The sequence below is a fragment of the Canis aureus genome, chromosome 10, assembly GCF_053574225.1.
Source record: "Canis aureus isolate CA01 chromosome 10, VMU_Caureus_v.1.0, whole genome shotgun sequence".
NCBI classification, from domain to species: Eukaryota; Metazoa; Chordata; class Mammalia; order Carnivora; family Canidae; genus Canis; species Canis aureus.
Genome location: NC_135620.1, coordinates 14,769,073 through 14,787,180, shown reverse-complemented (window position 1 = coordinate 14,787,180; position 18,108 = coordinate 14,769,073). Strand labels below are relative to the sequence as shown.

General features: G+C 39.8%; 1 protein-coding gene across 15 annotated transcripts in view; it reads right to left on the bottom strand.

Moving 5' to 3' along the window:
- Positions 1–18,108, bottom strand: part of CSNK1G3 (casein kinase 1 gamma 3) — a 107,619-nt gene that overhangs the window by 88,759 nt on the left and 752 nt on the right. The window contains exon 1 of one of the 15 annotated variants that reach the window (XM_077911440.1): positions 17,377–17,879. The exons of 12 other annotated variants lie outside the window; for them this stretch is intronic. The gene's annotated coding sequence lies outside the window, so the exon portion shown is untranslated. 2 more of the 15 variants (XM_077911437.1, XM_077911439.1) reach the window with 2 other exon arrangements.

The window sequence follows — 18,108 nt, the reverse complement described above, 5'->3', positions numbered from 1 at the left end:
ATAAACAATTACAATTTTGATGTAGTAACATCCACTAATAAAGATTTCAAGAGAGCTGCTAAATACAGAAAACAGTAGACATAATCTAATTAGATGAACAGAAATGTAGGCCACTGGCATACTTCTAATTTGATGATCACTGAGGAATCTTCAAAACATAAAATATTAAATACCATTCTCTAATCTTCGTGGCCCAACAATTTAATACATTACAGAGCCAACTGACACTCTTTACATGGCAACTACTTAAACCAGAGTAAGTTGCCTGAGAACATATCAGTAATGGTATGTTCTACCTCCTAAAAACCCACCAGAACTAGCTAAAGCTTTCAAATATTAAAGAGTAGTTCTAAATTCTTTTAAATGCTTATTAATACTCCACCTAGCTTCCAAAATGTACGGCAATACATACACAGTTGTTCCATGGATCTGTAATATTAAGTATGAAAATGTCCTGTGGTCATCTTTTCATGTTCAGCATGTTAGTCAACGATTCTTGCAAACACAAAATTAAAGGTAATGGAAATCTTAAAATTGCTTTTCACATGTCCCTTGCCACAGCATGGATTTCTCGTTGCTTTGTAACTTAAATGACAAAAGCCACATTTAGTATATGAAATGACCTATTCAGTGTTTTAAATGCCTTATTCAGTCTCTAAAAATTACATTACAATCCATGACTCCAGGCTTCTCTGAAATTTACATGAGTAAGGATATTTGTGATGTGATGGCTAGCCGGTACATCACATGCTTCTATTAGCTGCAAGTGCCCCAGTTACTGGTTTCTGGCATGAGCTCAACTGTGGTTGTCTAAGAAAAGACTAAACACTTATTTTTAAAAGCTCAACCATTAACTGTAATGTCAAAAATGGAGATTAATTTCTCTAATTACATACTACAGAAACTTCTTCTGTCTCAGAAACATTTAGTAACTGTCCTCAACGACACTTTACATTTTGGAAACCTGACTTCAGTGATGCCCCCTGTATACTGCTCTTCGAGAGCCAGGAAATTCCATCTTTAAAAAATGCCACCACTTCTAGTAGAGCTTATTCTCCATGGTGCAGGTCATGACCCTAAATTAGTGGGTCATTAAAACAAAGTAAAAGGTCTCCAGAAGCACTTTTTTACATGAAACAGTATTAAACAGAGAAGAAAATGGAGTACACCTATGTCATAAGGAATAGTTTTGTTCAATGCGATTTTGTTTTTATAGGTATCAATGGGTCACAACGGGTCACGATGTAAAATACCTTTTTAGAGGTTGTGATACATACATTTCTATGAGTTATAGTCAAAAAGTATTTCTAAGATTGAAAGATATAATAAATATGTAACAGCACAGGAGTATCAAAACATACTAAATTGGGCAGCCCGGGTGGCTCAGCGGTTTAGCACCGTCTTCAACCCAGGGCCTGATCCTGGAGACCCAGGATCAAGTCCCGCATCAGGCTCCCTGCGTGGAGCCTGTTCTCCCTCCGCCTGTGTCTCTGCCTCTCTCTCTCTCTCTCTCTCTCTCACGAATAAATAAAATCTTAAAAAATAAAATATTTTTAAAACCATACTAAATTATAATCAGTTGCAACTGAGTCCATTTTTAAAGAGAAATTTTATTAAAGTCTACATTTTCTTAACATACATAAATATTACTGAATATCTATCTAGGTAAGTAACTTTTCTAACTATCCAGGTCCGTTTTCTAGTAACTAGGATACAACTATATCATAAGGCTTCAAAATATCTTGTGTACCTCCTCTTTTCATTTTCACAGGTGAATGAATTTATACTCTCATTGGTAATACCACTTATCACAGTCTCAAAGGTTGGACCAGGAGGGAATGTTTAATTTGAAAATGTTCAGCCCCCTAAACATTTATGACATGCACAGCCGGAAAAATATACATCACCCTTATCTCCTGCCCCTTTGAGCATGATGGGAATGAAACATCAAACAGAGGTCACAGAAAGTTTCTATTAATGAAAAATTCACAGTATCCATCTCTATGACCAGGTCATCTCACTACATAAAACCACCTAGATGGCTGCAAATCCCAATCACAGGAACGGCGTTAAATTTAAGCTCCAAGCTGTCCAGCAAAGTCACGTTCCGTTCTGGAGTACTCACTTGCATTCAACAAATACTTACTGAATATCTGCCCTGAACCAGGCAGAGTCCAACCGTATGGGGATATAGCAATGAACTTGTCTCAGAACAGGTCTCACCATGCCTTTTCAAGACTGTGGACTTTCTGACTCCCACGACCCTGTAATGTACTTTTTATATTGATTACAAAGGATATCCTTACCTATTTGAGCAAAACTAAAAATACATGGTTCCCAGGAGTTACGTTCTACAAAGTTGCAGCAAACTCTGAAACAGGGAACAATGCACACTGGTGGCTCTTAGAGAAGATAAAGGGTTCAGCTCCTGGAAGCCTCTGGTCATAAAATCGTCATCAAACGATTAATATACAACCTTGTTCACAGATGTTTCTATTTAAAAACGCCCTACTTAATGCGTATTGTTGAGTCATTAACATTGAACTCAGAGCCAAAAGCACTAAAACTCATGCCTGAACTAAGCCCATGTAACACACATTTTCTCAAAAAAGCATATCACATGAGCTTTTTGAGTTAAAGTACCTAGACAGCACTTTGGTACTACATTTGGGTATTAGTACCACTATTTTTTTTTTAAGATTTTATTTATTTATTTGTGAGAGAACACACACAGAGAGAGAGAGAGAGGCAGAGACACAGGCAGAGGGAGAAGCAGGCTCCATGCAGGGAGCATGACGTGTGACTCGATCCCAGGTCTCCAGGATCACGCCCTGGGCCAAAGGCAGCACTAAAACCCATGAGCCACCCGGGCTGCCCAGATCATGTCTTTCTCAAGGAAAGAAGGAAAGAAAAAGGTATGGACAGGCAGGCAATTTATAGATCTAAGAGATATTACAAGTAGAATAATACCTCATGAATCAAAGGTCATTTATACTGTAGTTTCTACTCTACAAAACATAGCTATGAACGGGAAGGAAAAAATGTACTAAGAGGTCCCACTGGGTGACGGGCACTGAGGGGGGCACTTGACGGGATGAGCACTGGGTGTTATGCTATATGTTGGCAAATTGAACTCCAATAAAAAAAAGTTAAAATCAATAAAAAAAAAGTAAATCTCAAATCAAAAAAAAAATAAAAAAAATAAAAATTAAAAATAAAAGAGGTCACAAAAGGCATATTCTGCTCATTAAACAAAAAGAGCTCCTAAACTATCTTTTACTTTAATCTCAAATAATTTATTAAGCTTATTATTAGGAAATCAAACACAGAGGGAACAATAGAAGTGACTAGTAAAAATATGACAGAGAACAAAGAAGACAATCTTATACACCTGGATAAATTCAGATAGTCTATGCAGCACAGCACACTTTATAAATGTTGTGCTGAAGGGGAACACTGACTCAGCAAGATCTAAATATGCTTAAAAAATACTGAGAGGAATAAAAAGTAAAACATTTTAAAAAACAGTAAAGTAAGATATTTTAGGATAAATTCAGTCTTCAAATTTATCTAACAGATCATTGACTGATAATGCCAGATAAATGAGAAAGGACTTCAGAAAAGTCAGTAGCTGCTTCATACATAGTGCTCATAATGAACTTCTATTTTTTCTTCCACACTAGAGTGCTAACTTTCTAATTTGTAAAAATATATGTTTACAAATAACCATCTAGTGTAGGCAAAGGTCACATAATTAAAGGTTCGTTCAAGAGTATCACATTTGAGAATTTTATTTAGGAAGCTAATATTGTCAATTTTCATCACAGAAAGAACTTATTAATATTGTAAATGACATAGTCATCAATAACCAAGTTGACATCCATAAAAATCTAGCATGAAAGATGCAACAAGTGATAGTGAAGATTAAACTACCACTTCTCCAGACTAAGGATTTCATCCTGCCCAGATCAAAGAGAATCGTTCTCCAATGTAAGTGCTGTAGCCTGAAGACAAAAAAACAAAATTGAAAGACATTTTACTTCCCAATATAAGCACCAGGGTTAAGGCCTTTCTTTTTTCTTTTTTTTTTTTTTTTTTAAGACTTATTTGAGGAGGGCGCAGAGGGAGAGGGAGAGTCTTAATCAGATTCCAAACTGAGTGCGGAACCCAACTGAGATGGGGCTCGATCTCACAGCACTGTGATCATGACCTGAGCCAAAATCAAGAGTCAGAAGCTTAAGCAACTCAACACCCAACCCAAGGCCTAGTTTTTCCAACAGATCTTACTCATCTGAGCAAGAAAGAGCTCCAAAACATAACAAACACTGCATTCCCTAAAAACTGAGGCTCTCCTGAATCACACTCTATCTGATAGGTGTCTACAACAATGAAAATATCATGTTCAGAATTCATATTACTGTCATGTTATTTTGGTGTGCAACCAAATTGACAAGCTACTTATTAAAAGTAATTCAATATAGCAAATTTAAATATCAGGAATTGCTTTTCTTTCTTTTTTTCTCCAGGAATTGCTTATTAGCAGAACTCTTCTACATTGCTAGTGGGAATGAAAAATGGCATACAGCTGCTTAGGAAAAATTTGCACTTTCTCATAAAATTAAACATTTATCGGACAGCCCCGGTGGCTCAGCGGTTTAGTGCCGCCTTCAGCCCAGGGTGTGATCCTGGAGACCCAGAATCGAGTCCCACAACGGGCTCCCTGCATGGAGCCTGCTTCTCCCTCTGCCTGCATCTGTGACTCTCTCTCTCTGTGTCTCTCTCTCATGAATAAATAAAGAAAATCTTTTTTTAAAAAAAATTACTTAAACATTTACCATCTGACCCAACAATTCCAATCCTAGGAACTTATTAGCAAGTGAAATGAAACCTTAAATTCACCAGAAAGAAAAAACAACTGCACACAAACGTTTGGGGTAGCTTTATTCCTGATTGCCAAAAACTGGAAACAAATGCTTCAAGTGGTGAATGGATAAACATGCTGAGGTACATCCAAATAATGGAATACCGCTCAGTATCAAAAACAAACAACCAACACATCCTTCAGCAGGGATGAATCTCAAACACCCTACACAACAGGGAAGAAGCTAGATTCAAAAAGGCTACATAACACGGAGTTCAATCTATATGCTATTCTGAAAAAGGAAAAATTACAGAAACTGAGAACAACAGATCAGGGATTGCTAGGGGCTGGGAGTGGAAGAAGGGGATGAGTACAAAGAGGCAGCAGGAGGGACATTTTTGGAGCTAATGGAATTGTTCCATGCACTGATAGTAAGGGGAACAAATTTTAGCGTGCAAAAATTTAAAAGCAGGAAAAAGAAAAAAATTGTATCTAATACAAAAAAAACTTACAACAAAATCATAATTGAAACGCCAAAAATATTGAATAATTCCTTTAAATTTTCTGGCTAACCCATAAAAGCATTTAATTTTAACTTCAATTTCATTTAAAAAAAGAAAACCTTTCTATAAAGTATCTCTCTACTTTTAATCCTGAGTAACTAAGTCAGATGCTTGTGTTTATGACTTTATTTAAGGTAGGACCAATTGGGGCAGCCCCGGGGGCTCTGCAATTTGGCGCCGCCTACAGCCTGGGGTGTGACCCTGGGAACCCGGGATCCAGTCCCACATCGGGCTCCCTGCATGGAGTCCGCTTCTCCCTCTGCCTGTGTCTCTGCCTCTCTCTCTCTCTGTGTCTATAAATAAATAAATAAAATTTAAAAACTAAATAAATAAAGTAGGACCAATTTATTTGTTTGAGATATCTCATACATACACACTAAATTGGTTTGGAGTGAGCACAGCGCCTCAGGAGGCACTTAATCAAGGTTCTTCCATGTTAATTCTCCCTAATAAAAAAGATGAAATGATTAATCCATTCATCCAACACACAAGTAATCAGGAGAGGCCTATCACGTGCCAAACACAGGAAATGAAATGGCACACAAGACAATCACAATCTCTGACATCACACAGCTTAAACAAGAATATAAAATACGATATATACAAGAGAATTACACTTCTTTCAGAGCACACAGCAAGTGCACATACCCTAACTATGTAAGCTCTAAATCTACCATTAGTATCTGCATTGTGAAATGCCTACTATCTTGGTGAATTAAAAAATACACCCAAGGTTGCCTGGTGTCACAATCGGTTAAGCGTCTGCCTTTGGCTCAGGTCATGATCCCAAGGCTCCTGGGATCGAATCTCCCATCGAGCTCCCTGCTCTGCGAGGAGTCTGCTTCTCCCTCTCCCTCTGCCCGCTGCTCCCTTGCTTGTGCTCTTTCTGTCAAATAAATAAGTAAAACCTAAAAACACAACTGAAAAATAAGCACCACAGTGCTTACCACCTCATGACCCCTCAGTGTTTAGGGAGGATAAGGAAGCAAAGACCACGTACACAGAACACTACCAAAGAGTACAATCAATAAACACTCCTCTATAGTAAGGCCCTCTTCAGGGAAATAACAGAATATACAGATTAATCTGTCACCTTTTCCACCAGCAGGGCATTTTTTTCTGACTCAGAATACCAAATCATGAACTTCCCTTGTTTAGAAATAGTATTTTAAAGGGTTTTGTTTTTTTTTTTTTTTGGGGGGGGGGGTGGTAATAAAAGGAGAAAAGAAAAACAACCAGAAAAGATGGGCGGGGAAGGGGGGGAGTCAGTTAAGTATATAGATATTTTGCAGTGAAGTCTTAAAAACAAATTAAGCAAGTTTAAGGAAACTAAAACAGAGACATACAACCACACCCTTGCTTCTTTCTGTTATGAAAAAGGAAGCCAAGATATGTAAAAAGAGGACTGCCTGCAGGTGCTTTGGGATGAAGTTCCCATGTGCAGAGGTAAAATTATATAACCCAAGGACTAAACAGAGTGTGTGATGAATACTCGGCTACACCAGTTACCCGAAACATTTTCCATCCCAAGCATCCTAATTACACGATGCTCCTGGGACCACACTGGGGCCCACAGGACCAGGGTTAATAATGCCAAAAAAACAGAAAAGATTTCAACAACTGTTAAACAAACACACATTAAAATAAAGTGCCTCTTGGTATGTATGTATTTACAAGAGAAAACAAGCTCAAGAAATTTACTAGCATCTTACTGAAACACCATTTCAGAGGCATAATATGTGAGTAGTTTCTATGAAGACACAAGTAGAAGCAAATCAATGCAGTTCCACAGGCCCTTTTCCAAAGTTCTTGCAGGCAAACATGTTTTGGAATCCTGAACTGTAGAGGATTTTTGACAGGTGATACAGTGTGTATGAAACACATATCGTATGCATAAAAAGGCTGGGATGACACACAGAAGTCTGCAACAGTACATTATAATCAAACATTTACTATTTTCTGCAGTGAAACCTACAAATCCATGAAATACACAACAGTTCAGGACAAGTTTTATGAAAAAAAACAAAAACAAAAACAATCTGCGCCAAACATACAAGAAAATATTTTTGGTTTCCAGAGCATTCTGGATGTTAGAATTGCTGATAAGGAATTACAGTCCTATAGAATAGTACCTAGTATTCAATGACTGTGTGTGCAAAGTGTTACTGGAAGCCTCATTATCAAGGTTCTATCTTTTTCCTCCTCCTTAAAAAAAAAAAAAATGATTATCATGTGCTGATTTTCTTGGGGCATTTTCAGTGAACACAAAATAATTCTACAAGTCTTCTCCAAGTTCACATAGAACATGTCATCTACATTCTAACCACTCTTAAATTTCTTTACCCCAAATTGTCCTGCCAGGGCAGATTATAAAAGTCTAATCCTTGAAATTTACAGAGGAAGTGCCAAACCCGATTTTGTCACCATGTAAACATTTTTTAAGTGAAATTTAACATACTGAACTCATTCAGTATGTTATAAATATGATAAGTACTATACATTTAAGACTAATAAATTTTTGAATAGCAACAATTCTTGCACTCTTACAGTTTATGTAACTTTAAAGATACAACTGTTTTTATCACTTAGGCTTCGTAAGATTTTCAGAGGCATCTGAGATGATGCTTAATTTATTCTTGATAAATGTGCCTTGAACGAATATTCCAAACTTCAAAATTCCTCTCATTTTGGTGCTATCTGTAGCAAAAACTGCTAATAAGCAATGAATATAGTGGCATTAACTAAGGATTCTGGGTACAAAACTATAAAGAGAAGTCACTTCATTAACCCGGTCTTCTTGCAAATGTTTCCTGCGCATTTCTTGTCTCACTTTTACACTCCTATCCCAATTAAAAAAGAGAACTTCAAAGTTAAAAGCTAAGAGATGTGTAGAAAGAGAAGAAGCAATCATTTTCAACCCTGCAACACACTGGAATCACCAGTAGAAAACCCTAAAAGATATCAATGCCCCAGCCTCATCCCCAGATTCATATATCAATTAGCAAGAGATAGAGTCCCAGTATCCATCATGTTTGTTAAGGTCCCCAGAAAATGTTAATGTGAAGTCAGGGCTAAGAACCACTGGTACCTACTGCCTTCTCCACAAACACTTTTCTCTTATTTTTAGTCAGTGGTAGCACTTCCAGCCCTACAGCAAGTACTGGGAGAATTATCTTTAAAATTATCAATTTCTGTCCTCATTTACTCTACCACAGAAAAAAATTTACTAATTTTGTATTGGAAGATTTTAAACAAGTGCATATAGTAAAAAACATTTTGACTTATCTCACATTCTCATTCCCAATTCTCACAATTTTATTTTTCGATCCGTCTTCAAAAACAACTTCATCAGTGGTTGGTAACTAGAATGTGGATAAACAGCAGATCACACAACAAACATATATAATATACACTCAGTTACCAACTTTCTTTTGCTTTTTAAGATTTTATTTTATTTATTCATGAGACACAGAGAGAGAGAGAGGCAGAGGGACAAGCAGGCTCCTTGCAGGGAGCCCGACCTGGGACTCGATCCCGGATCTCGATCCCAGGTCTAGATTCCAGGTCTCCAGGATCACACCCTGAGCTGAAGGTGGCGCTAAACCACTGAGCCACCCGGGCTGCCCTCAGTTACCAACTTTTAACAGATCATCAGAAAGTACTCAAAGGGCCATCCCAGGTGGCTCTGCGGTTTAGCACCGCCTTCAGCCCAGGGTGTGATCCTGGAGACCCAGGATCGAATCCCGCATCTGGCTCCCTGCATGGACCCTCTTCTCCCTCTGCCTGTGTCTCTGCCTCTCTCTCTCTGTGTCTGTCATGAATAAATACATAGAATCTTAAAATGAATAAATTAATTAAATAAATAAATAAATAAATAAAGGAATATGAGTTACAATATGTCTGGACATTCATATGACAGAAAAAAACTCAGTAAAAAATCTACTATATTTTTAAATAAAAATTGACATTCTAAGACCACATCTTTAAGATGTATACTTTTTTTTTTACTCAACTCATCGTTTTGAGATCTCTAGAACAAAACAATATAAGATAACGTCTTATAAAAATATGCATCTACAAATACCAATTTTTTAAATGTCACCAACAACTGACATCTACTAGTTTCACCTCCAAAACAATATTGGGTTATGTCTACAATTCAAATAAGGATTTTATTAAAAAGCCCTGTAGGGCAGCCCAGGTGGCTCAGTGGTTTAGCGCCGCCATTAGCACATGGCATGATCCTGGAGACCTGGGATCGAGTCCCACATTGGGCTCCCCGCATGGAGCCTGCTTCTCCCTCTGTCCCTGTCTCTGCCTCTCTCTCTTTCTGTCTCTCACGAATAAATAAATAAAATCTTTAAAAAAAAAAAAAAAAAAAGCCTTGTACCCATATATTTGCACATCATAAAATGAGGAATATCAGGAATTTTCTCTCTTCTCTACCTTTGACACTATCTACTATATTTGCCCGCCATTTCAAAGTATTCATTGCTAGAATACAAAATAAGTATTTCACAAAAAAAAGAAAATAAACATGACACAGACTGGCTGTAAGGGAAAAAAATTTTTTCGCTTCCTTTTTTACTAAAGGAAACTCTGACGACAACTTTGAGTCTAATACAGCGTCCTCTAATACACGGCCAAGTATACCACCTGAAGGCAAAACCAAACAAGTTTTAAAAACAGGTAACACAATTAGTGACTACAAAACATTCAGAAGTCTACTACTTTTATACAGTACACTTGTATCAAAAGGTATCATATGGGATCCCTGGGTGGCGCAGCAGTTTGGCGCCTGCCTTTGGCCCAGGGCGCGATCCTGGAGACCCGGGATCGAATCCCACGTCAGGCTCCCGGTGCATGGAGCCTGCTTCTCCCTCTGCCTATGTCTCTGCCTCTCTCCCTCTCTCTCACTGTGTGCCTATCATGAATAAATAAAATAAAAAAATAAAAAAATAAAAAAGATTGGGACTGATTTAGAAAAAAAAAAAGTATCATATGGCCAATTTTAATTTAAAATTTCAAGGTAAATAATTTTAATAAGTGCATTCTAAAAGTAAACACAATTACAAAGTAGCACTGCATTCCAGGCATACTTTAAAGGTATGCCTTTAGAAACAAAAGAATTGTATGTTCAAATCGAAATTGGCAGAAAACACCCCGCCTAGGTTGTTTTTTTCCTCCTGCTTTAAAAAAAAAAAAAAAAACAAAATTACTATGTTTCCTGACAGTAAAAATAATAGAGAAGCATAAAAAGTGTAAAAACAAAAATCATCCCGAATCTTACCATTTATAAAAAACTATCATTAACAAACCATCCTTGCAGAAGACAGATGGATTTATTCTATATACGTAGAACTACAACAATTACAATTGAAAGAATTAAAACAGCTAAAATCCTGTGTGTATTATACATATATATTGAGATATGTGTGTACACACACACACACACACACACACGCATTCTTTACATATAGTACAGGCAGAGAAATCGTTAAGATAACAACTTCCTTGAACTGAAACATACATAAACTGTTCCAAGCACTTATTCTGCTTCGGCATTTTCATTTCAGCAGGCCACGTTTGAGGTTACTTGTGTGTGTGTGTGTGTGTGTGTGTGTGTGTGTGTGTGTTGCTGTGCTTGAGGGAAGATTAAAAAATCTCTCCATTTGTTTGCTTAACTTAAAATAAAACAAAAAACTCTAGCTAAAATTTTCCAGAGCCTGGAAATATATAACTGTACTAATGACAGTTGGCTGACAATTTTATAGAATTAGCCCATGATCCTAAGCAAAACTGCAAAGCAAACCAATCTCTTCATGGCCTCCCACCTCTTTGGGTCAGGAAGAGCATCAGACCAGCAATTAGAAGAGGAGAGTCTACCCACCAGGTGTGTGACATGAGCCTTTCACTCAACCTTCCCATGATTCATTTCACTTCAATTCCAAAATTCTATGATTCTCCCCTGTCCGCCCATTCCTCCACCAATTTTTTTGCTTCTCTTAAAATAAGTAAAAACTCTCCTTTCCTCCTATCTCACTAGGATTCCATGGTTCAAAATAAACTCCCTCTGACCGACAAATTCCCATTTCCTAAACTCACTCACTGTCCTCTAAGGGTAAAGAAGAAAGAAGTCTGATGACAGCCAAGGCGTGGCTAATTTTTGGAAAGGAGAGAGGGCAGCAGCTCAGAAAAAAATTACAGCAAGTTCACAGGTACAAATTTTTAATTTAAAGTTACAATACCTTTATGAGTTTCATGGGAAAAAAGATAGAATCTCACAACTTGGATAACTGATTTTATGACCCAAACTCAGTCAATAGGAAAACTAACAGTGTTTCAGATGCTAAAAGATTCATACCTGAGCATATTTAAGAGAGAGCAATATAGAGACAGCTTTCTAATCTTTCATCTGCTACGTCTGTACAAACCTTTAAAGTTCAAAGTGCATTTACGTGCATTATTTATTTTCATTCTCAAAACAAGTAGATGTAGTGGTCACTATTGACTGCCTTTCTAATAACATCCATTTCCCCCAAATTCTTCCTTCCCACAATTTTTTAACATATCCTCCCGCCACAATGTGACTCGGGAAAATGTGACTCCATCCCCAACTGCAGGGGACATATCCTGATTAACAGAAATCAACCATGATAACCCTATTCCCCTTGTCATGACTGGTTAGGGAGTACACATGACCTAATTCTGGTCAATAAAACATGAAAGGAAAAGTATGCTGGTAAGCTTGTGCAAAACATTTCCTGGCCAATGCATGTCTAGATGTGATCTTGCTACCAGTCTGAGGATGAATCCAACACAAAGAGGAGAGCACAGCCAAAAACAAAAAAAAAAAAGGAAAAAAAAATCACAGAAAGGCAGAGCAAAGCTCTGAAAAACTAGTCCTACATAAATATTTCACTGTTCCATACCAGAAACTACTGCCATTTCAGGCATTAAAATACAGTGACACCAAGATAAATAGTACACCCTACCTAGCTTTCCCTCGCCAACCTGGACCTCCTTTCCTATACCTAAAAGTTCTAAAAGTTTTCCTTTTCGCTCTAGCTGAGCTAGGCAAGACAAGAGGGCAGCTCCTCTAAGCTGTTAGACCAGCATGCCTTGCACCAAGCCCAAATGCTCCTGGTACACATCAAGAGTATGGCATTTCCTCTTCCAAGGGACAATTTCCTCTGCCAATGCACTCCAGCAGCCCCTACTCAGGTTGAGGAGATGCTGGCAGTCTAAGAAGGATCCCCTCTATGTAAAAACTGAAAGGTAAAATACAAAATCATATCAGGGGCCATGCAGGAAAATTTGTGAGAACCAGAGGTTACTCATCTGACAAGACAGTGGAACAATTCACCCTAAGGTAGCAATGAATACAGTCAGGAATACCAGAATTTATTTCCTTTTTTATAAGAAGACACTAGTAAATCAATCTCTAAGACAGAATATTAAAATAGATGGTATTTTAGAAACAGATACTCTCTTTTAAGATATAATTAACCAAGAGTTCCCAAGGCGGTTTAAAAGGGGAATCATTGGGGCACCAGGGTGGCTCAGTCAGGTAGGCCTCTGGCTCTGGGATTCAGCTCAGGTCATGATCTCAGCCTTGTGAGATCCAGCCCCACATCCGGCTCTGCACTCAGCATTGAGTCCACTTGAGATTCTCTATCCCCCTCTCCCTCCACCACTCCCCCTGCTCCCTCATTCTCCCTCTGTTTCAAATAAATTTTAAAACTCTTAAAAGAAGAAAACTCAGAAAGAACATGTAACAAATCTACATATCTTAAACATTTTATTGCAACCTAAACATAAAAAAATGTACAATCCCAAAACAATCTTTTAATGCAAGACCAAGTCCTTTTATTAACGAATGGGTCTACAGATCACAAATCTGTCCTTCTTGCAAAAACCACACCTATCGAACATCGCCTATGACTTTTCATGTCAGTTAAACAGGGAAAGACATCCGTAAAACTGAAAAGCATCTTACTGCAGAATGTTTTTTGGTATTTAGGATTCAATGAGGGTTCCCCTCATTATTTTAAATTATCTCACCCACACTTATTTTAACTATAATTTACTGGATGTACTCACCTGTTTCCAAAAGAGCCTGAGGTTCTTAGACAAATGACTTTTTGCATCCATAGTGCACTGAACGTTTCGTCAAACTGTGTGATTACAACACCAAGTACCAACAACTTGTTGGGGGCAAACACAAATAACTTTTGTAAGCATAATATAACAAAAGGGAATAAAAATTCAAACACAAACTAGAGAGTGGTCTACTGCAACTTAATATAGCATGCGCATAAACCAGTAAATGAAGGAAGAGTATCAATCTTTTCAGTGGGTGAACAGGTGAGTTAAACAGAATCTCCTAAGGTATTCTGTTCTCAAGAGTCACTCTTTATTCTACCCACCGATCACCCCTCCAACGACTCATAGGTATCCTAGGAAAAAGAGTATCAAAGATTTTACTAAATTGCACTGAAAGCGATAAAATACGTGGATGTAGATTTAGGCATATGCGGATAGAACTCAACTATAGACTTGCGTCAAATTAAATTATAACTGTATGATCTATTATTAGTCCAGAAAACGTCCAAAGGGGCTGTCTTCTCTACCAAATCCATAAACACTTCAAGATCGTTAAGAATCCTTTCTCATTACAAAGATGATGGGCAGGGAGCAGCAGGGCAGAGTATAATGTAACCAAGCACCTACGATAGTTTAAGAACAAATCACTATTCACCTCAATAATAGTAGGAAAACCTACAATTTAGGATACACTTATGATTTCTAAATCCCAGCTTTAAGAAGGCAGCGAGAAAAGAAAAAAGAAAAAAAGTGTCTATTAGCAGCCTCTCATGTGTCTGTAGACCTTATCTGTCTTCCGACCTCTCTCACTTCGTATTTCCTGAGTAATGCAGTACCTCTCCAAAGTCACTTCACATTCATGGATAATACACACTTGATTTCTACACAACGTGAAACCCCAACACGGTTCTGACCTGTTGATCAACACGAAAGGATACGCTGAGGTGTCTTTAGTCACGTAGAACCATACTGTCGTTCCTATGGAATCTCTACAATTAAAGAGCTACAGATATCCACCAAATGGTCATTTCCAAAAAAGGTCCATCTTGAAGAACCAACACCCAAACACATACGAACACTACGAATCAATATCACAAAGTGCCAACCTCGGGAAAACGCGAAAGAGGAAGAGAACGGAAGATCAGGAAAACAAAAAACAAAAACAAAAAACAGATAACTTCAGAGTCTTAAACACTGAAGTCGGGGGCAAAAAAAATAATGATTTAAAAATATACCCCGCTACGGGACGCCTGGGTGGCTCAGTACTTGAATGTCTGCCTTTCCCTCAAGGCCTGATCCCGAGGCCTTGGGATCAAGTCCCGCCCTGGGCTCCCCACACAGAGCCAGCTTCTCCTTGTGCCTATGATTCGGCCTCTCTCTCTGTTCTCTCATGAATAAATAAAACCTCTTAAAAAACAACAAGAAAGCAGGCACTTAATAGATTTTAACAGGTATTAGTGCTGTCATTGGAAGGTTCACCATAATACAAAATCTGTTACGGAAATCCTTTTTGAACACCTACAGGGGAATAGTTGGCAAAATCCATCACGCAATCTTCCTTGTAATGTGAGTCCACACGGACATGACCACTGTTACCGTGAGGGCGGTATCTCTCGGAGTACTTCTTTGGTAGCGATAAAGTTTAGGATTAAATGATTTTAGGGTCATTTCACATTTAAGATAACTAAAGACCTTACACATATTATCCAGAACTGTGGACATTTCCCATTTTATGATCCCACTGTTATGGTCAATTCTCCCCTCCCTGTAGGTAGATTCCTTACATTTCACTTTATCCGTAGTGAATCTCACATTAATAATAATATAATTATCCAATGACCCGTGTTTTGTTTTGTTTTGTTGTTTAGTATTTCAGCATTCCCTCTATTTAGTTTGAAGTATCCCTTGCCGGGATCCCTGGGTGGCTCAGAGGCTTAGATCCTGGAGACCAGGGATCCAGTCCCACGTCGGGCTCCCTGTGTGGAGCCTGCTTCTCCATCCGCCTGTGTCTCCGCCTCTCTCTCTCTCTCTCTCTCTGTCGCTCATGAATAAATTTTAAAAATATATCCTTTGGGGAAACCCTCTGACACTTGAACCACCACTTGTTCCCTTCGAAGAAACTCTGAATCAATCAACTACACCAGAAAACTACCCTACTGCCGGGATGGAGGGGATTACAGAGAAATAGAGAGCTTCTCATTTCTTCTGGAGGATCATCTTTACAACCCGGATTCATTTCCTATACAACCAATGACCAGATTACCACACACACACACCCATATTCAAATTCAAGTACAGAAACAGGACAAAGCCAGGTATGGATTGTTGCTGATTAGGAACTTCTCCACATTCCTGCATTAGCATAAATGCTAACAGGTTGATTTCTCGGTTATACTTTGTTTCCTTGAACCTACTATCCTTACTTGCCTACCTACTTCCTCGAAGCATAACATCTGGACATTTGGAACTTTATGCCTCAAACTGACTCATTTTTAAATACAAGGCATTCTGGACTTCCATGGCCTGATCTCCACCTATTTTCTCAGCTTCCTCTCTCACAAAGACCTCCTTGGCACAGCCTCGTATCCAGCTAACACGCCCCGGTAAGACCCAACCTACATGCCTGTGCTCCAGCTGTTTTCTTTGCCTAGAACACTAACTCCCTACACACGTACATACACACGTACATACACACACACACACACACACACACACACGCCAAATCCCATTAGGCACACTATAATATTTTAATGCCCAAATGGAGTGTTGCCAACTCCAAAGTAATTCAGAATTCCCCAGTCAAAAAAGATCTGTCTCTCTGTCTCTATCTCTCACCCCTCTCTCTCTCTCTCTCACACACACACACACACACACACACACACAAACACGCATACATACACACACACCGGGCTTCCATGCACCTGTAATAAATCCCACAGGTGTCTTGTGTTGCAACTATTTCAGTGCATGTCTGCTTCTCCGTTTAAGATGACGGCTGGGTCTGATTCATCTTCATATTTTAACCACTCTTCCGTCCTCACAACAGAGTAAACATCCCTTGCACATGCTAAAGCTACTACACTACACCTAGACTAGAATTCCTGTCTTTTTAGTTGAAGGAATAAATGAATACCGTCGTGGAGATTTTGTTAACAGGCAGTGCTCTGGGAAGTGAACAATGAAAATATCAGTAATGACATAATGTACTGATTCTTGAGCTGATGAGTGGCGGGAGACATCACTGAGCACACTAAAGCAGCACTGAAGAGTATCATTTTCTGAGTCCCGCCCACAAAGTCTCAGACCTATCAACATTAAAATGAACCTTTCTGTCCCCCATCCTAATACGAACTACGAATACCTGATGCATATCCAGAAATGCAAGCTCCCCTGGAAGCCGTGGTGTCTGTACATTCCAGAGCAGCCATGCCAAAGCCACACAGTTTGTCTGATGGCAGGTTTCTTTCAGTGCCTATACGATACAATTTCCACCTGGTGGGCAACTAGGAAGGCTAATATAGACAAAACGTACTTTATCTGAGCTCAAAACACAGCTGAAGCAAAGTCTGGAAACAGTCATGAGATGACTGCTACCCAGAACTCTCCGCCCCACCCCCAAGAAAGGTAAGAACAATGTCCCGAACTACATCCGATTTTCGGTGGAAAATGTTCTCCAAAACCGGCCTTACGTCTTTCGAACCCTAACTCATTCTTACAACCTGTGCTTATTTTTCTTCCACTTCTCCCTACAGGGAAAGCATGTATTCCCCAAAACATGGGGGCACGGACTGAAAAACTAAAGACTTCTAATTTTAAAAAGCGTTCCAAGTTCGATGTTCGACGTACTTCAACATCTTTTGCTGTCAGCAAGTGTCATTTCACTAGGAACTGCTCAAGGAGCAAACATCAACTTCTTTTCTCGACCTCTTCGAAATCCGTAGGTTTTTAATTTTCCAACTCAAGTCGACGTGCAAACAAAAGGTTAAAAGGGGGTCCCTCGCCGGCTGGCCAGCCTCCACGCTCCTTACAACCGGGTCACAACTAACTGGCACGCTGTAGCAGCAGCAGCCATCTCCCACGCCGACTCCCGGTCTCGGTCTGTCTCCCCCCTTAACTTTCCCCCTCCCCGGAGGCCTGGAAGGATCCCACTACAGGCCCGACCGCCCACGCCCCGGAGCACACGCACACATCCCCACCACCGCCCCGCGGAAAAGAAAGGTAGGAGCTGAGCTCCGGGAGTGCCGACGCCTCGGCGTGTCACTTCCCCTGCATGTGCCATAAACAACACGCCGGCACCTTCCCAGCAGGCAGCGGAGGCCGCTGACCCCCGATCGCGCCGCGCTCAAGTTGTGCGCTGAGGCCACAGCCCTGCCCCATGGGGAAGCCCCGGCCCCCCGCCCCACACGCCCCAGCGGGAAGCGCGGCCCCCCGGCGCGCCGGCCCCGACCCTCCTCCGCGCCGCCCTCCGGCCCCAACCCCCTCCCTCCCGGGGCTAATTGTCTGGACGCGGTCGCGCCCGCCCGCCCGCCAGCCCTCCGCACCCCTCCCCGCCGCGGCCGCCGCCTCCCCCGGCTCGCC